Below are 26,479 nucleotides of genomic sequence, written 5' to 3'. Positions count from 1 at the left end.
ATCCCAAGCGGGCTCTGCATGATCAGCGGAGAGCTCGATCCGGCGGGGCTCCAACCCAGGCAGGACCTGAGCTGAAACCAGAGTTGGATGCTTAACTGACTGAGCCCACTCTCATCTTTGTTCTCTTTTCTTTCTCTCTTGCCATCTTTTGGTATTTTTTTATGATTCCATTTTAGCTCTACCATTTTTAGATCTCCTTTTTTAAAATTTTTAATCTCTACTTATATTATAAATATCATAATGTGTTGTTATTCTTGTTTTAAACAATTATCATTAAGAATATATGAGGGGGAAAAGACTTTTATACCCACACACATATCTACCATTTCCTATACTCTTCATTTCTTTTTGTGGATGCAAATTTCCATGTGATATTATTTTCTTTTTGCCTGAAGAACTACTTTTAACATTTCTAATAGTATAAGCCTGCTGGTGACAAATTTTCTCCGCTTTGTTTACCTAAAAAACTCTTTATTTTGCCTTCAATTTAAAAACATCCTTTTTGTCGGGGGTATAGCTCAGGGATAGAGCATTTGACTGCAAAGCAAAAACATCCTTTTTGCCAGGAACAGAGTTTCAGGTTGAGTTTTTGTTTTTCTTCTTCCACTACTCTAAGGATGTCATTTCTGGCACACATAGTTTCTGATAAGTCTGTAGTGATTTTTATGTTATTTGTTCATCTGTTATTTAAGGTGGTATATTTTCCTCTGGCTGCTTTTAAGATTTCTTTCAAGATTTTTGTCACTGGTTTCAATAATATAATTATTGTGCCTGGTTCTTCTGCTTAGAAATTTGTGAATTTCTATAATCTGTGGATATACAGTTTTCATCAAACTTGGTAAATATTTGCCTATTTTTTGAAATATTTTTTTGTTTCCCCATCTCCTTATAAAACTTGTTATACTTGTGTTAAATTGCCTAATGTTTTCTTTCCCATAACTCACTGATGTATTTTTTCCCAACTATTTTTTTTCTGCTGGCATTTCATTTTAGATAATTGCTATTGCTATGTTTTCAGGGTTTTTAAAAAAATTTTTAATGTTTTTTATTTGTTTTTGAGAGACAGAGAGAGATAGTGCGAGCAGAGGAGGGTCAGAGAGAGAGGGAGACACAGAATCCGAAGTAGGCTCCAGGCTCTGAGCTAGCTGTCAGCACAGAGCCTGATGCGGGGCTCGAACCCACAACCCATGAGATCATGACCTGAGCCGAAGCCGGACGCTTAACCAACTGAGCCACCCAGGCGCCCCTATGTTTTCAGGTTTTAACTAAACCTTTTCTCCTGCAATGTCTAATCTGTTAATCTCATCTGCTGTATTTTCCACTTCAGAAACTGCATTTTTTTATCTCCGGAAGTTCTACTTGGGTCTCTCTTTTAAAAAACAACTCCCACTTCTCACATTGACATGTTTGTTTTCTTCTATTCCCTTGAACATTGGAGTACAGTTATAATCACTGCTTCGATGTCCTTGTCTGCTAATTTGATCATATGTGTCCTCTTTCTCTCTTCCTATTGGTTGATTCCTGTTCTGGTTATGGGTCATATTTTCTGCTTCTTTGCATGTCCGGCAATTTTGTCATAGGATGTAAGACATTAAGAACTGTTGGGTAATGAATTTTCTTTTCAGATTTGTTATGGACTCACATTTATCTTTCGTACTTCATCATCATGTGGATGTTTTTATGCATGTTTTTTAAAAGCAGAAAATGGTATTCATAGAAAATAGGAGTTCACAAATGAATTTGTGCAATTTATTTTATCCACAACTTTTAAGTGTATAATACAATATAAGCACAAGGTTGTACAGCAGATTTCTGAACATTATACCCATTAAATAGCAACTCCCCATTTCCCCCTAGCTCCAGCCCCTAGCAATCACTATTCTACTTCCTGTTTTTATGAGTTTGACTACTTTTAGATCGATACCTCATATAAGAGGAATCATGCAGTACTTGTCTTTCTGGGACAGGCTTCTATCACTTAGCATAATGTCCTCAAGGATCATTTATGTTGCTGCAGGACAGAATTCCTCCTTAAAGGCCAAATAATATTCTACTGTGTATACATACACCATTCACTTGGGTTGCTTCCACCTCTTGGCAACTGTGAATAATACTTAAATGAACACAGAAGTGCAAATCTCTCTTCAAAGTCTTGATTTCAATTCTTTTAGATAAATACCCAGAAGTGGGATTGGTGGATCATATGGTTTAGATTTTTCTGAATTCCTGTGTTTTTGAGATTTGATCTGGGTGTAGTTCAATTGCTTGGAAACAGTTTGATAGTTTCAAGGTTTACTTTTTAAATTTTGATACATGGGACCAGAGTACAATAGTCCCCCTTCATCTGTGGGAGATACTTTCTAAGATATCTAGTAGATGCTTGAAATTGCACTTAGTACTAAAACCTATATATGTTTTTTCCTAAACACATATACTTCTAATAAAGTTTAATCTATAGATTAGGCTCAGTAAAAAATTAACAATAATAAAATAAGACAATTATGATAATATACTGTAATAAAAATTATGAGAATGTAGTCTCTCTCAAAATATCTTATCGTACTATACTCACACTTCTTATGATGATGTCAGATGATAAAATGCCTATGTGATAAGATTAAGTGAGGTGACTGACACAGGCACTGTGATGTAGCATTAGGCTACTACTGACCTTATGATAGATCAGAAGGAGAACCTGCTTTTGGAGCACAGTTGACCATGGGTAACTGAAACCACAGAAAGTAAAACCGCAGATAAGGAAGGGCTACTACTGTAGTTTTTGGTCCAGAGCCGTGTCCTTAAGACTTTATCCAATGCCTATTAGGAGGTCTTTCCATTCTGGCTAATGTGGCCAACTTATTCTCTGTGATCTCTGAGGGCTTTTCCTCCTACTCTTTCCAGTGGTTCTTTTCTTAGTGTTGAACAGTTACTTCACATGTAAACACAGATTGATAGCCAAAGACTTGAAGGGACGCTCTCCAGGTCCCTGGAGTTCTCCACTTCTACAGTTCTTTGCTTTCCAATATTTTGCCCTAAAATTTTAGCTTGTCATCTCTGAACCCAAAACCCAATCCTGTGAGACTCCGGGGCTGTTTAGCTTCCACCTATCGGCACTGTGGCTTAGAAACACTGTGGGCCCCCATTCATTTCCCTTCTCTCAGAGATCATTATCCTGGATTGACTTTTACCCAGTATGTGAAAAACTACAACTAAAAAAGAAGTGAAGTTGAGAAGTTCATTTTTACCACTAACAAGTTCTATTTGATTATTATGCCATTGTTTTGCACACTTAAAAAGTCTCACTTGTATTTGTTGCTGACTTCATGGAGGCATGTGTTAATTACTAAACTACCTCATAAAATGTTATTATTCTACAAAGTAAATTTTTTTTTTTAATGTTTATCCATTTTTGAAAGAGAGAGAGAGGAGAACAAGACGGTAGGGGCAGAAAGAGGGAGACACAAAATCTGAAGCAGATTCTAGTCTCTGAGCTGTTAGCACAGAGTTCAACATAGGCTTGAACCCACAAACCCTGAGATCATGACCTGAGCCGAAGTCCGATGTTTAACCAACTGAGCCACACAGGTGCTCCTACTACAAAGTACATTCAAAATCAAGCATGACTGAGGATAATCTTCTATGGAAATACAAATTTTTCTTTATCTCTTCTTATAAACTGAACATGTAGATTTTTGACTAACTCTCCAAGTATCATTTTCATTTTTTTATTAAGGTTTTTAAATAAAGTCTTTTATCACAGTATGATATGCTAGTATATAGCTTAATTTTCATGAAGTTAATGCACCTCTGTAACCAATACCCAGATCAAGAAATATAGTACAAGAGGGGCGCCTGGGTGGCTCAGTCGGTTGAGCATCCGACTTCAGCTCAGGTCATGATCTCATGTTAGTGGGTTCGATTCCTGTTTTGGGCTCTGTGCTGACAGCTCAGAGCCTGGAGTTTGCTTTGGATTCTGTGTCTCCCTCTCTCTCTGTCCCTCCTCTCTTTATGCTCTGTCTCTCAAAAATAAACAAATGTAAAAAAAAATATATATATGTATATAGTACAAGAACACAAGTCTAGTTTAACATTCAGAATTCAAATTAAAAGAAAAAGAGAGGAAAACTGTATCATGTCAATAGCTTTTATCAAATAAAAGCATTTGATAAAATTAATCTAGTCATTTTATTAAATGCTTATAGTAAGCTATCAGAATAGAACTTCCTTAACCAGCTACACAGAAGATCTTCTGTTATTTCTCTCTTTCCTTCAAAGTAATAATTCTCCTGACTTCTAACACAATAAATCAGATTTGCTTGTTTTCAGACTTTATATAACTGGAATCACAATCTTTTGTGACTAGCTTTTTCTCCTGAACATTTGTTCCTGAGGCCCATCCTTGTGGCTAGGTACTACAATAGTTCATGTACTCTCACTGCTGCATGGTACTCCGTTACATAAATATGCCGCTATTTAATTATCCAGTTTGCTGGTTGTGAACATTTGGATGGACTCCAGTTTGGCGCTGTATGGATAGTGCTCTATGAACACTCTTACCATGTGTGTTTTGGAGAAATATGTTAATATTTCTGTTGGACATATACCTAAGAGTGAAATTGTAAGGTCATATGGTACAAGTATGATTAAGTTCAGCTGTAGTGAGAGAAAAAAGAAAAGTATTAAGCAGAGTGGTTAAAACAATGCTTATTCCTACCAGCTGGGGAAAATTAGTTGCAAATGCAATACATCCTCATCAACATTTGACAGCATCAGTCCTTGAATTCTAGCCATTCTGTAGGATAGGCAGCGGTATCACATCATGGGTTTAATCTGTACACTGCAAATGACTAATGAGATTGAGGATCTTTTAATATGTCTGTATACTTTCTGAAGACCTTCTGCTGTGAATTGACCATTTAAGCATTCTGCCCATTTTTCTAGTGGGTTGTCTGTCTTCCTACTGTGGTATAGGAGTTTTTAGTATATTCTGGCTAAGTTTTCTGCAAATACCTTTTTTTTCAAGTGCAAATACCTTTTTTTCCAAGTGCAAATATCTTTTTCCCATTCTGTGGTCTGCCTTTTCACTCTTAACTGTATTTTAGTGAACAGAATTACTTTTTTTTTAAGTAGGTTTCACACGTAGCATAGAGCCCAAAGTGGGGCTTGAACTCAAGACCCTGAGATCAAGATGTGAGCTAAAATCAAAAGTTGGACAGTTAACCAACTGAGCCACCCAGGCACCCCAGTGAACAGAATTTCTTTTTGTTTTTAATTTTTTTAATGTTTTATTTATTTTTGAGAGAGAGAGAGAGAGAAGGTGGGGGAGGAGGAAGGGAGGGATGGGGAGAGGGAGAGGGGAAGAGGGGGAGAGGGGAAGAGGGGGAGAGACAGACAGACAGACAGACAGTACGAGCAGGAGAGGGTCAGAAAGGAAGACACAGAATCTGAAGACAGGATCCAGGCTCTGAGCTAGTGGTCAGCACAGAGCCTGATGTGGGGCTCAAACCCACGAACCGTGAGATCATGACCTGAGCTGACCAGACATTCAACTGACTGAGCCACCCAGGCACCCCAGAATTTCTTAATTTTAATGTATACTTCATGCCAAAAAAAAAAAAACCTGGGGGAGTAATACATGAGACAAAACAGACTTTCAAACAAGCATTGTAACAAGAGCCAAATAAAGGCATTACATAATGATAAACATATAATCCTCCCAGACGGAATCAGGAAGAAACAGAAAATCTGAGATTATTGGTTATGAAATTGAATCAAACAAAAGTCCAGGACCAGATGGCCTCACAGGTGAATTCTACCAAACATTTAAAGAGTAAATGCCTCTCCTTTCAACTATTCTTTTAAAAATGGAAGAGAAAGAAATGCTAACAAATTCATTCTGAGGCCAGCATTACCATGGCATCAAAATCAAAAACACCACACACACACACACACACACACACACACACACACACAAACCTTCAGCTAACATCATACTCAATGGTAAAGAGCTGAAAGCTTTTCCTCAAAGATCAAAACGTAGACAAGAAAGAGGCCCACTCTTGCCACGTTTATTCAACAAAATAATGAAGTCTTAGCCACAGCAATCAGACAAGAAAAAAGAAATAAAAGGCATCCAAATTGGTAAAGAAGTAAAACAGTCACTACCTGCACATGACATGATACTACTGTACATAGAAAACTCCAAAGACTCCACCGAAAAAAAAAGAGCTAATATGTAAATTCAGAAAAGTTGCAGGATACAAAAATATTTAGAAACATGTGTTCTAGACATTAACAACAAATGCCAGAACAATCCTATTTACACTTGCATCAAAAAGAATACAATACCAACAATAAATTTAACCAAGGAGGAGGAAAACTATACTCTGAAAACTATAAGAGACTGATGAAAGAAATTAAAAATTATGCAAACAGGGGTGCCTGGGTGGCTCAGTTGGTCAAGTATCCAACTTCGGCTCAGTCATGATCTTGCAATTTGTGAGTTTGAGCCCCACATAAGGCTCTGTGCTGACAGCTCAGAGCCTGGAGCCTGCTTCAGATTCTGTGTCTCCATCTCTCTTCTATGCTCCTCTCCTGCTCATGCTGTCTCTCTCAAAAATAAACATTTAAAAAAACTTTAAAAATGATGCAAACAAATGGAAAGATAAACCATGTTCATGGATTGGAAGAATTCGTATTGTTAAAATGTCCATACTACTAAAGCAATCTACAAATTCAATGCAATTCCTATCCAAATTCCAATAGAACTTTTCACAGAACTAGAACAAGTAATCCTAATATTGTTATGGAACCACAAAAAAAATTAAAAAAAAAAACCCAAATAGCAAAGCAATCTTGAGAAAGAAAAAAGCTGGAGGTATCACACTCACATTTCAAACTATACTGTAAAACTATAGTAATCAAAACAGTACTGTACTGGCACAAAAAGAGACACATGGAACAATGGGAGAACGGAGAGCCCAGAAACAAACCCATGCTTACATGATTAATCTTCAACAAAGGGGGCAAGAATATACAATGGGGAAAAGACAATCTTTTCAATTAACGGAGTTGGGAAAACTGGACAGATACAAGCAAAAGAATGAAACTGGACCACTTCTTACACCATATACAGAAATATACTCAAATGGATTAAAGACCTAAATGTAAGATCCGAAACCATAAAACTAAAAGAAAATACTAACAATAAACTCTTGAATACTGTCTTTATTAATATTTTTTTGGATATGTTCTTCAAGCTAGGGCAACAAAAGCAAAAATAAACTGGGGCCACCACAAACTAAAAGCTATTGCACAGTGATGGAAAGCATCAACAAACTGTAAAGGCAACCTATTGAATGGAAGAAGATATATGCAAAGTGTTCTAATAAGGGGTTAAATCCAAAATATATAAAGAATTCATATGAAAAAAGCAAACAATCTGATTAAAAACCAGACAGAGGACCTGAATAGACATATTTCCAAAGAAGACATACAACTGGCCAGCAGACATATGAAAAAATGCTCGACATCACTAATCATCAGGGAAATGCAAATCAAAACAAAATATCACTTCACAGGTGTCTGAATGGCTAGTTAAAAAAATTTAAAAAAAAACAAAAATAAAAACGAACAGAAATAAAAACAAGAATAACAAGTATTTTTAAGGATGTGGAGAAAAGAGGCCCTCATGCCCTGCTGGTAGAAATGTGAACTGGTACAGTCAGTATGAAAAACAGTATGGAGGTTTCTCAAAAATGGAAAAATCGAAATACTGTATGATCCAGTAATTCCACTTCTGGGTATTTCCCAGCCAGATACATGAATGAGTAAAAAAAAAAAGTGGTATACATATAAAATGGAATATTATTCAGCCATAAAGAAAGAATTAAATCTTGATACTGTAACAACACAGATGGACCTAGAAGATATTGTATGAATGGAAATGTGTCAAAGAAAGACAAATATGATTTCACTCATGTAGAATATAAAAAAACAAATGAACAAAGATAACAAAACAAAAATAGACTCATATACAGAAAATAAATGGGTGGCTGCCAGAGGGGAGAGAGGTGGGGGAGGGCAAAATAGGTGAAGGGGATTAAGAAGTATCAACTTCCAATTATAAAATAAATCAGTCAAGGGGTGCCTGGGTGGCTCAGTCAGTTGAACGTCCAACTTCGGCTCAGGTCACAAACTCGCAGTTTGTAAGTTGGAGCCCTGTGTCAGGCTCTGTGCTGACCAGCTCAGAGTCTGGAGCCTGCTTCGGATTCTCTGTCTCTCTCTCTCTCTCTCTGCCCCTCCCATGCTTATGCTCTGTCTCTCAATAATAAATAAGTGATACAAAAATTTTTCTAATAAATCAGTCATAAGAATGTAAAGTATAACATGGGGAATATAGACAATGATACTGTAATAATTTTGTATGGTGACAGATGGTAACTACATTTTCCATGGTGAGATCTTTTTTTTTTTTTTTTTAACATTTATTTATTTTTGAGAGAAAGAAAGAGGGAGACAAAGCACAAGCAGGGGAGGGCACAGAGAAAGGGAGACAAAGAATCTGAAGCAGGCTTCAGACTCTGAGCTGTCAGTACAGAGCGTGACACAGGACTTGAACCCACGAACCATGAGATCATGACCTGAGCCGAATGAAGTCAGACACTTAACTGACTGAGCAGCTCATGGTGAACATTTCTTAATGTATACACATGTTGAATCACTATGTTATACACATGACACTAATATTAATCAATTACATCTCATTTAAGAAAACATTTTAGGATATTATTTTCTTTCAGAAGCTTTATTATTTTACTTTTCATATGTATTATTAACTCATCTATGTTTCTTTGTATGGTTTGAAGTCAAGGTCAAGATTCATCTTTTTGTTTCCCCATGTGTATGTCTAATAGAGCCAGTACAATTTATTAAAAAGAACATCCTTTCCTTCTGTACTGCAATGTTATCTTTAATGTAAATCAAGTGACTACATGTCTGTTGGCTCTGTTTTGTTTCACTGATTTGTCTTTACTTGTGGTAGAACCATACTGTCTGTATTACTGTCACCTTATAATCGTGGTATCTTGCAGTATAAATCCTCTAGTTTTGTTATTCTTCAGTACTATTTTAGCTATTCTTGACCCTTTGCATTTCCATAAAAGAAATGGAGCCAGCTTCTCCATTAAACAACAACAACTACGAAATCTGGGATTTTTGTTGGAGACTGCATTGAATCCACCTGGGGAGATGTAGAGGTCTTTTGTTACATGTTTGGATATTTGATGTTTTTGATATACTGATAGGGAATCACTTTAAAATTTTCATTTTTGATCTACTGCTTGTATACAGGCCTAAAATTGATTTTACAGGTCAATTCTGCATCTGGTAACCGTGGTAAAATTCACTTCTTAATTCGATTAGTTTGTAGACTTTTGAATTTTCTTTCTAACAATCATGTCATTTGTAAATAACTGCAGTTTTCTCTCTGCTTTCTTTCTTAGAACACTACATAGGCCAGCACTGTCCAACAGAACTTTCTGTGGTAATGGAAATGTTCTATATTTGTTGTGTTTGGTGGGCCACTAGCCACATGTGCCTAGATGTGGTATGTGGTCAGTTTGATTGATGACCTATAATTTTAATTAACTGAAATTTCAATTGCCAAATATGGTGTTGAACAGCTTGGGTCTAGAATTTCCAGTATAACAGTGGACACAAATGGTTATAGCAGCCACCCTTGTTTTATTCCTGATCTTGAGATAAAGATTTTCAATATTTTACCACTAAATGTGTTACTTGCTACAGATTTTGGGGGTGGCATGAGTAGAACTCCCTGTTAAATTAAGGAATTAACATTCTACTGATAGTGTGCTATAAGCATTTAATAAAATCATGAATAAGTAAACTTTATCAAATGCTTCCATTTGATAAAACCTATTGAGATGATCATAATTCTCTCTTTTCTGTTAATTTGGTTACATTCACTGAGTTCTGAATGTTAGACCAAATTTGTGCTCCTATATTAAATTCAACTGGGTCATGACATCTACTTCTATACCTATCTACCTACCCATGGACCTATTCACCTACCTAGGTTTGATTTACTAATATTTTGGAATTCATTCACCTATATTCACAAGAAAAACAGACTTGAAATTTTTTATAATGTCCTTATCAGGTGTTGATACTAAGGTTATATAAGCCTCAGAACAGGTTGGGAAATATTTTCTTTTTATTCTCTGAAGTGGTTTTGGTAATACTGATGTTAGTTCTACTGAAAAATCTTGGAAGAATTCATTTGTGAGTCAATCTGAGCCTGGAAATTTATTTGTGGAAATATTCCAAATTATAGACTCAATTTCACTAATCAATATGAAACTATTCAGATTTCTGATTTTGTAAGTTTTATAAGTGCTGTTTTCTTAGCAATTTGTCCATTTCACCTAAATTTTCAAATCTATTGGCATAGTTATTTTTAAAATCCTCTTCTCTTTTTTTAACATGTGAAGGATCTGCTAAGATGTCCCTTTTTCATTCCTGGAATTAGAAGTTTAGGGGTGCCTGGGTGGCTCAGTTGGGTGAGCCTCTGACTCTTGATTTTTGGCTCAGGCCATGATCCAAGGTCGTGGGATCAAGTCACACAAAGCCCTGCAACAGGCTCCACCCTAAGCATAGAGCCTGCTTAAGATTTTCTCTCTCATGCTCTGATCCCTCCTCTGATGGGCAATGCACTCTCTGTTTTTCTCTCTTAAAAAAAAAAAAGGTTTATGCTTTTACTTTTTTTCTTCATCAATACTGGGGGGGGTAATCATTTTAGTTAAAAGTAGTGATTGTGTTGATTCTCCCTTTTGCAGTTTTTTTACTTTATTAATTTTGGCTCTAACTTTTATTGCCTGCATTCTACATTCTTCATAGAAGATTGCTTCTTACAAAACTTATGCTTGGCCCAAAGTCTTTGTGTAAAGGGGAAGGGGAAGGACAAGGGGAAGGAAAGGAGAAAATAAAGAATTATCACATTTTTTTAAATGTCCTAGAAAAAAATAAGTTGCTAGTTGCTCTGATTAAGTTATCTAACAGTTCAGTCCACTGGCTGTGTTTTCAGAAGTTTCCTCTGACATAACTACTCTAGTATCAGCTCTAGAACAAGCAGTTAATATTTAAGACTAGTGAGTTGTATTGTTATAGTGCTTCACTAACACTTCACTAATACTGATATTTTCTCTCCAAAGTTTGCGTATATATAAATAGGGGGCCCCTATTGATTAATTGGATACCCTTACTGTAGAACATACAAATTAGGCGAGTCAGGATAATCAAGGCCTGGGGGAAGTAACAAATATTCGCAATACTTTTAATGACTTCAGCAAGACAGATTTATTTCTTGCTCACACATGGTCAACTAACTCAAAGTACATTTCAACAATCACCATTGATCTAAATAAGCAAAGATTTCATATGTGAGGTATGTGTATTTTTTTTCCCTATTGACATGCATTCAACAATATACTCATTAGTTGGCACACTTACTCTGACTGAAGACAGGAAATCTATATTTAAAGTCCTGATTTACAGTTAGGAATACACACAAACATGAAGTCCTTATAAAGTTTCCATGCAGCCATGTTTGGATTTTCACTAAGAGGTTGGGATTCCTTGTAGTATAAACTTTCCTGCTTGGCATTTTCCTGAAGACCCCATTATTCCTATACTGTTGTGCAATACACACTATGGACAAAGAAAAAATGCTACATTTAAAGTGACTACCTGGTTATATTATTGCCTCAGATTTTCCTGTCTTCTGCATTGTACATTTGTGAGACAGACAGGACTTATCCAGACCAGGTTTATGAGATCTTTATAAAAATATCCTATGTTCAATGTCTATTGACCTTAATACAGTATCCAAAATTCTATCTAGCTTGACAGTTCCAACAATAGCAGTGTGTGGCACTTTGCCAAAATCAAGTTTATTACTCATAAAATAGTTCTAAAATGTTAATAGTTTGGAAGCAAAGTGTTATTTGTCGGTTAGGTCATGATCTCACGGTTCGTGGGTTCGAGCCCCACATCAGGCTCTGTGCTGAATGTTTGCTCAGAGCCTGGAGCCTCCTTCAGATTCTGTGTCTCCTTCTCTCTCTGTCCTTCCTCCACTCATACTCTGTCTCATTCTGTCTCTCAAAAATAAATAAACGTAAAAAAATTTTTTTAATAAGTAATAAAAAGAAGTTTAGCAACAGAAAATGTCATGATCACAAGATAGTCTAATCGCTATAATAGCAAAAAATTGAAATGAGGGTGTGTGAGGTTTGATGAATTTAAAGCCTGAAGTCCAACAAAATTCTGAAACGTCACATATATAACACTGGGAAGCTGTCTAGCATAGTAATTAAGGATGTATGCTTCTAATTGTTCCTTCTGGGTTTGAATCCTGGCCTGTCACTTATTAACTCTGTATTTAAGAAAGTTATTTAACTTCTTTACATATCAGTTTCCTCATATACCATATGGGTTTAAAGAGTAACTACTTCAGGGCGCCTGGGTGGCTCTGCTGGTTAAGCAACCAACTCTCGATTTCAGCTCAGGTCACGATCTCATGATTCGTGAGATCAAGTCCTGCCGCACAGGGCTCTGCACTGACAGCACGGAGCCTGCTTGGACTGACACTCACTCTCTTTCTCTTTCTCTCTCTCTCTCTCTCTCTCTCTCCCTCCCTCCCCTCTCTGCCTCTTCCCCCACTCTCACAGGCTCTATCAAAATAGATAAACATAAAAAAAAAAGAAATGACTCATAGAGTAGGATTAACGAGTTAATGCATGTAAAGGGTTGTGATTAATGCCAGGCACATAGAAAGTACTCAATAAATACTAGTAAATACATCACGATCCACCACATTAAAAAAAAAAAAAGTGAGAGAAAGAATTTTAAATAATTAAAAAAGTCAAAGTTCAAAATTTTAAACTTCACAGGAAGTTCTTCTTATACTTTCAACCTAATGTCTACCAAAGTTTCAAAACCTTTATCATCCCACAAAACATTATTATTCCTTATACTTGATGATCCAAACAACAAGTGTTTACTGAACACCTACTAGGCACCTGGACATAAAGAAAAGAGGCATTAAACTGCTGTTTAAAGCCTTATAAAAAAAATATATATATATAAAAGTAAATAAAGCCTTATAATCATTTTAACAACCAAATTATTTAGAATATTGGACCATATATATAGATGCTGAACTCTGCGGTAAAGAACATACATCTTGACTAAGAAGACAGGGAATCCCATGAGAGCTGATGCAAAGATGCCTAGTGTACCGCAGGCATGCCCCATACTAAGGGCTTACTCCACATTATGTTAAGCAGAGAGAGGTCCAAATAATCTAACCCTTCTCTACCTCCTTCCTGAAAAAAAAGAAAAGAAAAAAGCTTAAAAAATATTTGGCTAATGTTATAGTCTTTTACTTCTAGTGGCAAGAAGACTATTTTTTTTAACGTGTACTGTATTAGGTATATAGCATATTATAAGCTCTTAAATTCACCAGCATAATTGTGCTGGGCTGCTCATTCTGAAAATAAAAACAAAACAAAAATCCCCATTTATTGGTTAGAACCAGAAAAGCAGAGTAGGCCAACTACACCATTTACATTAGCTTTAGTACAGACATAATTTCTGGCCCAAGAATCACAGATGTGGGATTAATCTTAGAAACCACAGTCTAGGGGCACCTGGGTGGCTCAGTCAGTTAAGCATCCAACTCTGGCTCAGGTCATGATCTCTAGGTTCTTTAGTTCGAGCCCAGCATCAAGTTCTGTGCGGACAGCTCAGAGCCTGGAGCCTGCCTCAGATTCTGAGTCTCCCTCCTGGTCCTTCCCAGGTTCATGCTCGCGCTCACGCTCATGCATGCGCTCTCTCTCTCAAACCTACATAAACATTAAAAAAATTTTTTTTAATTTTTAAAGAAGAATCCACAGTCTAGTTACTTTACAGACAAAAGAATTTAAGATCTAGAGAAGTTTAATACTCTCTCCAAAGTCACACAACTAGCACTGACTATACCAACATAAGCACTCAACTGTGCTGATTTCTAAGGGTGTACTTTCCTTTTTAACTTACTGCCTGTACTAACCTTCATGTAACAGCAAAACAAATACATAATAAGTAAATAAACAGACTCAGGTAATGCTTTTACATAATCCTACTTAATACTGTAATATACTTTGCCCTAAAAAATTAAAAGAAATAAGGAATTCTGGACTTCTTCTGTACCAAATGTCAACTAATATTTAGCACTTTTAACAAAGGGTCTGTAGTTTGGCTGATTATATATACTAAAACAACTTCCCATACAATTTTATAATATTTGAAGTATTTTCTATACTTATTAATTTGAGAATTTTAATATGCTAGAAATAAATACTAAATAATAACTGACCTATAGATGGATTTATATTAAATGTACAATAGGATCACTAATACAATGAAAATGTTAAGAAAAACTTACAATTCTACATATAGTTAACTTTGACAGTATAAAATCACTATAAGGTAAAATACCATCAAGATAAAGATGGCTTAATCACTGCACAAATTTATTGATCTGCTATAAAATGAAAATATTGACCAGTCTAAGGCATTATTTGCAAGCTATACAACAGTTTGTTTTTACAAATATTATACTATCATTTCTAGTTTAGTTAGACTACTAGTAAGTTACTAGTTACTAGAAGTGTGAAGTTTTGAAATGAATTGTTTTTACTACTAGGCAATTCATAAATGTATTATTTCTGATTCACATGTGATTTTTATCTTCAAGAAGACTATTTATCAGTAACATCACTGGAATCCTTTTTGAGACATAAACTGGAGACTCAACCATATCTTTAGCATTAATATGTATTCTGCTGGCAATTCCCTCATATAACATGTATAAAAGATGTCTTCCAAAAGTGAAGTCCCTTAAGGCTGAAGAAAACACTACCTAGGCTGAGGTAAGTTCAGTCTTACCTAATTATTAGTTTCCCTCCTGGAGGCTTAAATGTTCAGAGAGATTTTCTAGTGATTTTCATTGTTTTCCTCATTTTAGGAGAGGCAGTATAGTATAATGGATAAGCACAGACTTTCAGCTCAAAAAACAAAGGTTTGAAATCTGACTCTGCCACTATTAGCTATGTTACTTTGGACACATTTCTTTATTTGTTGAAATATGGGTAACCATACATACCATGTGGGCTAATTGTGAGGACTAAGTTAAATAACATGGAAATTAAAGCACCTGATTTGGAGTCAACCAAAGAACAGCTGCTCAGAAGCAAGTAAACTACAGGGGCACCTGGGTGGCTTAGTTGGTTAAGCTACGGACTTGATTTCAGCTTCAGGTCATGATCTCACAGTTCATGAGTTCTGTGCTAACAGCACAGAGCCTGCTTGGGATTCTCTCCCTCTCTCTGCCCCTCCCCTGTTTGCACCTACTCTCTCTCTCTTAAAATAAATAAATAAACATTAAAAAAAAAAGAAGAGGAAGTTGGGGGCACCTGGGTGGCTCTGTAGGTTAAGCCTCTGACTTCAGCCTCCGACTTCATGATCTCACGGTTTGTGGGTTCAAACCCCACATTGGGCTCTGTGCTGACAGCTCAAAGCCTGGAGCCTCCTTCAGATTCGGTATGTGTGTCTTTCTCTGCTCTTTCTCTGCTTGTGTTCTGTCCCTTTTTCTCAAAAATAAATAAGCATTAAAAATTTTTAAAAATAGTGAAGATCCACACTTCCTCAATTCCCAAAATTCAGAAATGGGGATTTCTTTTTATTTATTTTGAAAGCGAAAGTGAGGGTATGGGGAGAAGATAGAGGCGGAGAGAATCCCAAGCTTGAACCGCAAATAGCAGGGTCATGAACTGAGGCAAAGTCGGAGGCTTAACCAACTGAACCACCCAGGCTCCTGAAACAGTGACGGATGATAAAACTGATAGTGGCAACTGTCACTCACGCACAACCGCTTGTGGCTGGGCTCTAAAACACACTCAGATGAAGTCACAGAGTTCACCTTCCTAATCTGTAAAAAGTAAGAAGCTACTGTCAAAATATTAGAAAACAACCCCTTCTTCCTCTTTTTTCCCTGCTGTTCCAAGGAAAATGGAAAGAAGGAAATAAAATATATTTATAGCATAAATATATATAACACTCCCCCCCCTCACAAGGCTACTTTTTCTTATCTAGAATTTATTTACAAAGTCTGAAAAGGCAGGTCAATGTAAGTTATATACAGTGACAAGAGCAACCACTACAGAAATGTTTGCATTTTCCAATTTAAAATTTGCTGGTTTAGGGGCACCTGGGTGGCTCAGTGGGTTGAGCCTCCAGCCGGCATCAGACTCCATGCTAGGCATGCTGCCACTTTGGGATTCTCTCTCTCCCTCTCTCTTTGCCCCTCCCCCGCTCATGTGGACTCATGCATGCTCTCTCTCTCAAATTAAGTTAAAAAAAAATTGCTGGTTTAAATTCAGACTGCCATGATTATACTAACGGCAACAACCCTGAGTTCAGCCACTAGAATCATCAGTAATATAATCACACTATCAAACAGGGCACTTAAAGAGACAGGCTCATTCTATTGGTGCCTGGGTAGTTCAGACGGTTGAGCATCTGACTCTTGATTTTGGTTCAGGTCATGATCTCACAGTTGGTGGGATTGAGCCACACACTGGGCTCCATACTGACAGCTCGGGATACTCTCTCTTGCTTCTCTGCTCCTCCTTGGCTCTTGCTCTCTTTCTCTCTCAAAATAAACTTAAAAAAAAAAAAAAAAAGCTCATTCTAAAGCAGACAAGAAAGTCATCTTCCTATTTGTGATGAGTTCTAATAATAACATTATTTTCATAATCTAAACATGTAAATAAAATACTGCTTAAGCTGGCTTCCTCCTGCTGAAACTGGGGATAACCCAGTGATTGACAGCAATATTATCCTTTAAAGCTTATATAGTATTTTCCCAACTTAAGCATACATTTTATATAATATATTAAGTTCTTAAAAAGACCTTATACAGCAAACAGAAAAATCTATTTAAATAACCTGGCATCCCTGCATATCAGTCTAAGAGATTAAATACAGGCCTTTGTAAAACAGAAAGTATAAAGCTCCAATAGGGTAAAAATCACTCACTAAAACTTTTTAAAACTAAAATTTTTACTTCATTCTAATAGAAGCTAAATTTAAACTAAGAACTCAATTACTGAATTATAGCTTTTTTCAGCAGTAGTCTTTGAAATGCAAGAACGTAGGTGACCAGTATTCCACACATTTTTATTCATTCGGCTCAATGAAGCAACATGTTATTTTTAAGCTGTCAATTTAAATGTTTATGTAAATTGGGGCACATTTAAATCTCTTTCACCTAATATTGAATGATTAGTTATAAGACTATAACAAAGGCTGCATGAAAGACGTCCCAAGAAAGTATCAGGTTTGTTTGTTCATTTGAGAGTCAAAGGGGAAAAGATCTCGCCAAGGACACTAAGATTTTTCTACAGTGACATTTGTCAATCCAAAGCCAACCCTTAGCACTAGCAGAATTTATTACGTTTTACCTTCCCTTGCATGTCTATGTAGTCACAGATGTAATCTATGAGTAGATTCTTATAAAACAATCTAGCTTTAGACAACGGTGAAATTATCATTCAAATACTCAGCTATACAAAAACATACATTTGTTCCACTGTAAAAAGTACAGAAAGCCAAAACTCATAATGGAAATGTACATTTATTATAAAATACAGCTAAATCATCAGAGATAATAGCAACTAGTTAAATCAAAACTATATTGCAAAAGACTCTATCCACCTGGTTGATCATAAAAGGAGAAAAATCAAGAGAAATAATAACATTATTAGTCATTTGGGAAATGCAAATTAAAACCACCACACAGATATTAGAACAGATACAAGTCAAAAATGGACCGACAATACTAATGTGCTGGTAAGGATACATACAGAGCAGCAGAACGCGCATACTCTAGTGGTGGGGATGCAAAACTATAGCTGCTTGGAAAACAGTTTGGCAGTTTCTAAGAAAGGTGAATATACACTTACAATAAAGTCCGTAATCCTACTCCTAAGTATTTACCCAAATGAAAAGAAAAACAAAAATAAAAGACACCTTCATGTAAATGTGGCTTTATTTGCAATGGTCAAAAATGGGAAACAACGGAGATGTCCCTCAACAGGTAGATGGATAAACAACTCTGGTAATACAAGGGAATGCTACTAAGCAATAAAAAGTAACAAACTAGTGATTTCTGCAGCAGACGAATATCAAATGCATTTTAAGTGAAAGAAGCCAGTCCTAAGAGGCTACCTGTTATATTATATGATCCCATTTATACGATATTCTGGAAAAAGCTAACTAACTAAAGGCATAGAAAACACATAAGTGCTTGCTAGGTTGGGAATGGGGCTGGGGAAAAGGGTTGATTATAAATGGTCAACAGAAGAACATTTAGTGGATGGTGGAAGTCTTATTGGTAGATACATGACTCTATGCATTTTCACAGAGCTATACAACAGAAAGAATGAATTTTATTGAATATAAATTAAAAAAACACACACACACCAGAGTGTCAGGGAACTTGAAGATGGAAACAAACTGAAAAACTGGATCTAACTGAATTACAAATGAATGACATAACAGACTGAAGGGGATATGGGAGAAAAGACCTGACTTAGTGAGCTTTGGAAAAGAGCATTTGGCTAGATGTGTTGAAATGACAAAGATCCAAACTTCAAAGGGCTCCCAGTGGCCAAAACTGAAACAATATGAGAAACAAAGGAAATCAACACTATTACTGATTCTAACCCAGAGAATGAAATAAAAATCCATGCGTGTGTATAGATATAAATAAATGATTAAACAAAATAAGTTAATGTGGGGAAGGACAATTCTTTTTTACAGAAGAATTATAATTAAATAAATATAGAAGAAAGAAGTGGAATAGAAAATCACCATCAACACATCAAAGTAGGGGCATCCGTGTGCCTCAGTTAAGCATCCAACAGTTGATCTCAGTTCAAGTCTTGATCTCACGGTTGTGAGTGCCAGCCCCACAACGGACTCCATGCCTACTTAAGAAAAATCAGGGGCACCTGTGGCTCAGTTAAGTGTCGGACTCTTGATTTCAGCTCATGACTGGTGAGACCACACCCCATGTTGGACTCCATGCTGACAGTGGTAAGGCCTGCTTGGGATTCTCTCTCCTTCTCTCTCTGCCCTTCCCCCATTCACACTGCACACGCTCTGTCACTCTCTCTCCCAAAAGAAATAAACTAAAAAAAAAACCAGAGTAATAATTGCTTCAGGCAAGATCCACCAATCAATGCCAAAATTAGTGACCATAAAGAAACAGGATATAACTTCAAAGTATTTTCACCAAAATATTTACTAAGGGAAAAACAGTAACTTTACAGTGGAGAAATATGGCAAACTCCTCCTAATCAGGAGATGTAATAACATTACGAGTCATGGGACATGCTGACATCACATAATCTCTGATATCATATGCTAAAAAGGGCACCTCATCTCTCTGTGACTCTCTGTATTCTCTTTGTACACCTCTCTTTGTATTCTTTTCCAAAATCTAGAAGTTAACTCTAACAATGAGGAAAACACCAGAGAAAACCAAAGTCAATAACATTCTACAAAATATCTAACTAGTCATCTTCCAAAGTGTAACTGAAAGTCAAAGAATTGGAGGAGATGACGAAATATGACAAATGTAATATGGGATCCTGGAAAAAGAACATTCATGGAAATACTGGTGAAATCCACAGCTTAGTAGTCTATTTTGATTACTTAACTTTGATCATTGTACCAAGGTTACATAAGATGTCAACATTAGGGAAAGCTGAGTGAAAAATATACAAAAACTATATTCTATCTTTAGAACTTATTTCTACATCTAAAATTATTCTAAAATAACAAGTTGAAGAAAATCTCATAATGATCAAATAAAGTAACATTGTTTGCATTATCTCCTGTATAGAAAAACCTTAAAGGTTTATTTCCAAATTACTTTCTTTACTGCCCTGAAGGCTATACAAGGACATTGATCAGGGTGTACGAAATTAAAAATGTGAATGTGTCCCCTGGAAATTCATGTTGAAATCCTAGCCTTCAATGTGATGGTACTTGGTAGAGGGACCTTTGGGAGGTGAGTAGGTTATGTGGGCACAGCCCTTGTGAATGAGATTAGTGGTCCCAGAGAGCTTCCTTCCCCCCGCCTCCCCTACGGTAGGAGAACAGAGGAAAAAGACAGATGTCTATGGATCAGAAAGCAAGTCCTTACTAGAAACTAAATCTGCTAGCACAGATCATGAACTTCAGCTTCCAGAACTGTGGAAAAATAAATTTCTATAGTTTATTAGCTACCCAGTTTATATTATTTTGTTATAGCAACCCAAATGGACTAAGATATTAACTTTCAGAAAAAATTCCTAACTTGTCTACCCCATCTTTCTTATCCAGACATATATACTGTAAAAAAACAAGCAGCATAATCAATTTAAAGAAGAAATTCTGTCTCTGTTTTCAACACATGTATCTAATTGCAGGGATACTGTCAAATTAACAATGGCTCAATATTTGATTTTTAAAATGAAATATTTTATGTTGATGTAAAAAAATCTACCTAAATTTGTATGGAAGGACTATGAAGAAACATAAATCAGAGAATTAAAAAAAAAGACATCTTAAGATATGATTTTGATAGAGGCAAAAAGCTTTAGCAGTAACCTTCTTATATCATCTATCATTTAAAAGGGAATTCTTACTCATAAGTCTCCGTCTATGAACCAGATAGGTACTTTCCAAAACCAGTTCAAGTTTAGACCACACCTAAACATGCATAATATTAAGATCACCTTATTCACATATTCAAGCTACCAAGAGTCCCATCAATTCTTCTGTAGCTTAATTTTATCCATCTTTCATAATTCAAATGTATAAACACTCTAATTTTAATTTTATACTGATTTAGGTATAAAATGATACAAGATAATGCAAAATGCATTCTTTCAGATAAATTCTAGATTCCCCCTTTAAAAAGTAAAGTTTAAAATGTTTTAAATTGGGGCGCCTGGGCGGCTCAGTTGGTTAACCGTCCGGCTTCGGCTCAGGTCATGATCTCAGGGTTTGTGGGTTCAAGCCCCGCATTGGGCTCTGTGCTGACAGCTCAGAGCCTGGAGCCTGCTTCGGATTCTGTGTCTCCCTCTCTTTCTGACCCTCCCCTGCTCGCACTGTCTTTTTCTGTCTCTCAAAAATAAATTTAAAAAAACATTTTTTTAATGTTTTAAATTCACTTTATAAGATTATAAAGATACTTCACACAAGTCTGTTAGAAAGCCAAATGTATCTCAGCTTTATGCATGTTATAAAAGAGACTATTTTTCAAATCAAACACTTCTTGTGATACAAAGATTTTAGAAAATTATTTTGTTAACATTACCTAGAAAATAGCACAAAAGACTTTATTTTTCAGATTTTGGTTTCCAGAAAAAGAAAATTCCTTTGTTTGATATTGCTTGAAAATTCAAATTTATATGTCCATGTATAAAAAAAAAATATGTTTTTCTGGGGTACGTGGGTGGCTCAGTCAGTCAAGTGTCCGACTTAAGCTCAGGTCATGATCTCACAGTTCATGAGTTCAAACCTCACATGGGCTCTCTGCTGTCGGCACAGAGCTGGTTTGGATCCTCTGCCCGTCCCTTCCCCTCCCTTTCCTACTCACCTATTCTTTCTCTCTCAAAAATAATAAAATAAACATTACAAAATATATATGGCTTTCTTTCACCAAGAAATTCCTGAGCAGCCTAGAACACATTTTACAAACTGTGTAGGCTCAAATTTTAATTTCTCCTTCTACCTTACATTTAAAAAATACTCATAATTTTAGGAATCACAAACAGGTAGGTATAAGTGATTCAATATAAATTTCAGAGAAACGTAATTCCAACTTTAACCACTAAAACACAGTTTTATATCAGAATCAGTTTTATTTCATTTAAAAATTTATATACTCTAAATATGTACTAGAACAGATATTAAAACACATAATGATTACTTCCAAAATGTTACTAGTTCTATTTAAGTTTACTAAGAAAGAAAATAGAATTAAAAACATGTGTGTGCCTTCTTTTTTTCTTTTAGAGCATGAAGTAGTTGATCGTTATCACATAAATTTTAAGTTTTTTTAATGTAAGCAAAATAAAGACTTCTACTAGAAATAAGAACTTGGCATTTAACTGCTCACAGCATTGTCTTATTTTTAAAATCAATTACTTCAGAAAATTAACACCTCTTTCTAAAAAATAACCTCTAATTAGTTTTCGTACACAACACCACTTACCAATAACTAAAGTTAGTTGTCTATCACCTCACATATAATTACACAGCATGGTTGAGACATTCTGACTCACTTTTCTAAGCCAAAGGTCAACTAACTTTTCTTAAAGGGCTAGATTTTAGGCTTGCAGGCAATACAGACACTGTTGGAACTAGTGAACTCTGCCACTGTAGTGCTAAGACAGTCACAAACAACAAGTAATAAATGGATGGGACTATGTTCCTGTAAAATTTTATTTACCAAAATAGGTGAGTGGCCTGTGGGCCAGTTTGCTGACTCCTGCCACTAGGCAAACAGATTCGACTGTCAATGTACAATACCCTCAGTAAACAAATAATCACATGTTTCCTTACTCCTGGAAGTTATTAGGTCCTCTTAAATATAGACATGAAATATCAGTGATTTATATGGTAAAAAAAAAAAAACATGAAAATACTGAGTTCAGAATCTCAGGTAGACTGAAAAAATATGTTAATAGAGACCACACATTAAAATATAAGTTTCAAAATGTATAGTGGGGCCATGATTAATTTTACCAAGCAATCTTACCTTAATCAAATAAAAGAATCTAAACTCCATTACATGTCTGGTTTCAAACTCAAAATATACTTGATCAAAACTTCAGTTTTTTGTCAAATTCCAAGGGCAATAAAATTTAAAGCTTTTAAGTCAGGTTCTAGTTCCAGATAAAATGGGTTATGATACTCCAACCTGTCTCTCCGAGTGAAGGCAGTTACAAGACCTGGATAGAATACATAAGTAGCTACTTTATTATTATTATTTCACTTTTGAGAGAGAGACACAGAGTGTGAGTAGGGGAGGGTTAGACAAAGAGGGAGACACAGAATCCGGAGCGGGCTCCAAGCTCTGAGCTGTTAGCACAGAGCCCGACATGGGGCTCGAACTCAAACTGTGAGATCATGACTTGAGCCAAAGTTGGGCACTTAACCAACTAAACCACCCAGCCGCCCTTGGAACAGCTAGCTTAGAACTCTGAAAACCAAACGGAAGCACAAAGATTGGGTAAGAATACCAGAACTTGCAGTACCACTGAAACATCATTTTCCAGTGTGTAACCCTCCAGGTTAGGTTATTCTCTAGACTGAACTTAATACAGCCCCAAAACTAGACGTGGGAATTAGTACAGACAGAAGCTTTGTAGTGCTGGCTCTAGGAGAGGGAAAGGGATCTTCTAACTAAAAGGAAAGTGTGCATTCCCTCAAGGTCAGCTTCCTGTAGCAGTTATGGCAATGGAGGCCCACTGGGACCCTACAACTCTGAGGAAAACCTCCCTCTGATTAGAGGAGCTGTGGTCCACAGAGGATGTGGTGACTCCCTGTCGCTTTCTCTCTGTTGTTCTGCCACTTGGCCCTGGATACAGGCACAGCTGTAGTGACTGCACATTAGAGAAGAAAAAATAAAGCTCCAACTTTCTGGTCAGAGAAAAGGGGAGCCCTGAGGAACCAGAAATTACTAGGAGATTCCAGAGAAGGAAGAGCTTAGAAAAGCAATGCTTCAAAGTTATTTATAATTTTCCAGGCTTACCTCAAGAAGCACATGTGCAGATCTGACCAGAACAAGCATAGACTTTAAGAATTAACTATGATATAAACCACTATCCAAGTTCCAGACTGACCCATCTGTGGTGCCCATGTGGGACAGATCCAAATAGCATGGCAAAGGCTTTGAAAATTGAACTAATGTTGTAGCCACAACCACAGGAACATGCAGTCGTAACTGGGCTATTTGCCTACTAAAACAAATATACCAACATTCTGCATAGGAACTGAACAAGACCCAAAGTCTGATAACTAACAAACTATCCATGATATAATCCAAAATTACTTGGCAAATGAAGAACTAGGAGAATCTCAACTTGTATGGGAAAAGATGCCTACATCAAGAAAACATAGATGCTAGAACTGAGGCAGATACGAAAGATATTAGAGCAACCCATCACAGAATGCTTCACCAAGTAAAAGCAAACATTCTTGCAACAAATGGAAAAATAGGAAGTCTCAAGAAAGAAACAGAAGATATGAACAGAACCAAATTCAAATCTCAGAAGTGAAAAAATATCAACAACCAAAATTAAAAGCTCACTAGATAAGCTCAACAACAGAAAAGAGATGACAAAAGATGAAGTCAATGAATACAGATGAACAGAAATTACCCTCTGTGAACAACAGAGAAAAAGATTAAAAAAAAAAAAGAGGACTGACTCAGATCCCACATTCATGACACCAGAATCCCAACTGAGGGTGCCTAGGTGGCTCAGTCAGTTAAGAGTCTGACTCTGGATTTCAGCTCAGGTCATGATATCACAGTATGTGAGATCAAGCCCTGTGTTGGGTTCTGTGCAGCAGTGTGGAGACTGCTTGGGATTCTCTCTCCCTCTATTTCTAAGCCCCCATTCCTTGCCTATGCACACGCTCTCTCTCAAAAATAAAAAACCTTTAAAGAGAGGAGTGCAGTATTTGTTGAATTTGTTGAAAGACAAAAACTTAGTTTCAAGAAGCTCAGCAAACTCCCCAAACAGAATAAAAACAAAGAATCCATGAGCAGCCACATTCAGAAAACTTTAGACAAAAAGTCTTGAAAGCAGCCAGAAAATTTTAACATTATCTAGAGGGGGAAGTGTTCAAATGACTGTTGAATCTATTTTCAGAAATCATGCAGACCAGAAGGAAGTAGAACATTTTTAAAGTGCTGAAAGAAAAGAACTGTCCACCCAGAATTCCATAACCAGCAAAAATATCCTTCAGAGATGAAAGTCAAATAAAGACATTCTTAGATGAAGGAAAACTTAGAGAATGTTTTGACAGCAGGAGTGCTTTAAAAGAATTGCTAAAGGAAATTCTTCCAACAGATGGTAAATAACACCATAAGGAAACTCTGAAACATCAGTAAGGAAGAGCAATGTAACTGTAAAACATCAAATTATATATAATATTCTTATCCTCTTGAGTTCTTTAAATATGTTTGATAGTTGAAAGCACGGAATAGAACATTCTGTGGTGGAGCTTTCAATGTATGTCAAACATACAATATATAACACAACTACAGGATAAACTGAGGGGCATAGTAAAGGCACTGTATGATGGTCCAGGGTCTATGTGCCACATAAAGTAGCAAAATCTTGAGGCTAAGTAGAGTATGAAAGTTAAGCACATTGTAACTTCCAGAGCAATCACTAAAAAACAAACTATAGAAAGATATAATTAAAAAATCAATACATTATCATGGAATACCTAAGCAGAACACACACACACACACACACACACACACACACACACACACACGTGCACACATACCAAACACTCTAAAAGAAGGCAGGGAAGGGAAAATTGAGAAATAAAAACAAGGGTAACCAATGGAAAGCATAAGAAAATGGTAGATGTAAATTCAAACATCAATAATTACATTAAATGAAAAAGATCCAAATACCTCCATTTAGGGAAAATCTAGAAGAATAGTAGAAAGAAGTATTCTTTAAATACAATGCCATAAGTAGTAAGCCACTCCTGAAAGGGGCCATGAGCCAAGGAAAGTGATCACCTTTAGAAGGTGGAAAGAATAAGGAAACAAATTATCCCACAGAGCTTCCAGAAAGAAATAACAGTAAAGCAGCAATAGAAAAGTAATACACTGGATCACAAAACAAACCTTTACAAACTTAAAAAGAATTAAAATCATACAAAGGGTGTTATCTGTAATAAAATTAGACTAAATATCAATAACAGAAAGATAACAAGATATTCTCCCAAGAGGATGAAATTTCAAAAAACACTAGTAAGTAATCCATGGGTCAGAGGTAAAAAAGAAAATATTTTGAACTCAACAAAAATAAGACAATATATCAAAATTTGTGGGATGCAGCTAACGCAGTCCTTAAAGAATAAGTTACAGCATTAAAATACATTAGAAAAAAGAAAATCTAAACTTAACAATCTAAGCTTTCAGTTTAAGAGACTAGAAAAATACGGGCAAACTAACAAGTAGAAGGGAGGAGATAATAAAGAGCAGGAATCAATGAAATTGAAAAGAAATTAATATAAAAAATCAATAAAACCTAAATTGGCTCTTTGAAAG

The 26,479-nt window shown here is 36.0% G+C and overlaps 1 protein-coding gene across 2 annotated transcripts in view; it reads right to left on the bottom strand.

The window, feature by feature from the left end:
• Window positions 1–26,479, bottom strand: part of GLCE (glucuronic acid epimerase) — a 106,088-nt gene that overhangs the window by 33,476 nt on the left and 46,133 nt on the right. Inside the window, exon 2 of one of the 2 annotated variants that reach the window (XM_029952106.1) lies at window positions 15,983–16,048. The exons of the other annotated variant lie outside the window; for it this stretch is intronic. The gene's annotated coding sequence lies outside the window, so the exon portion shown is untranslated. The remainder of the gene's footprint in view (window positions 1–15,982; window positions 16,049–26,479) is intronic. 2 annotated transcript variants of the gene reach the window in all.

This window comes from Suricata suricatta, chromosome 9 (assembly GCF_006229205.1).
Source record: "Suricata suricatta isolate VVHF042 chromosome 9, meerkat_22Aug2017_6uvM2_HiC, whole genome shotgun sequence".
Lineage (NCBI taxonomy): Eukaryota > Metazoa > Chordata > Mammalia > Carnivora > Herpestidae > Suricata > Suricata suricatta.
The sequence above is the reverse complement of the archived record's forward strand: the minus strand, read 5'-3'. Positions and strand labels throughout refer to the sequence as shown.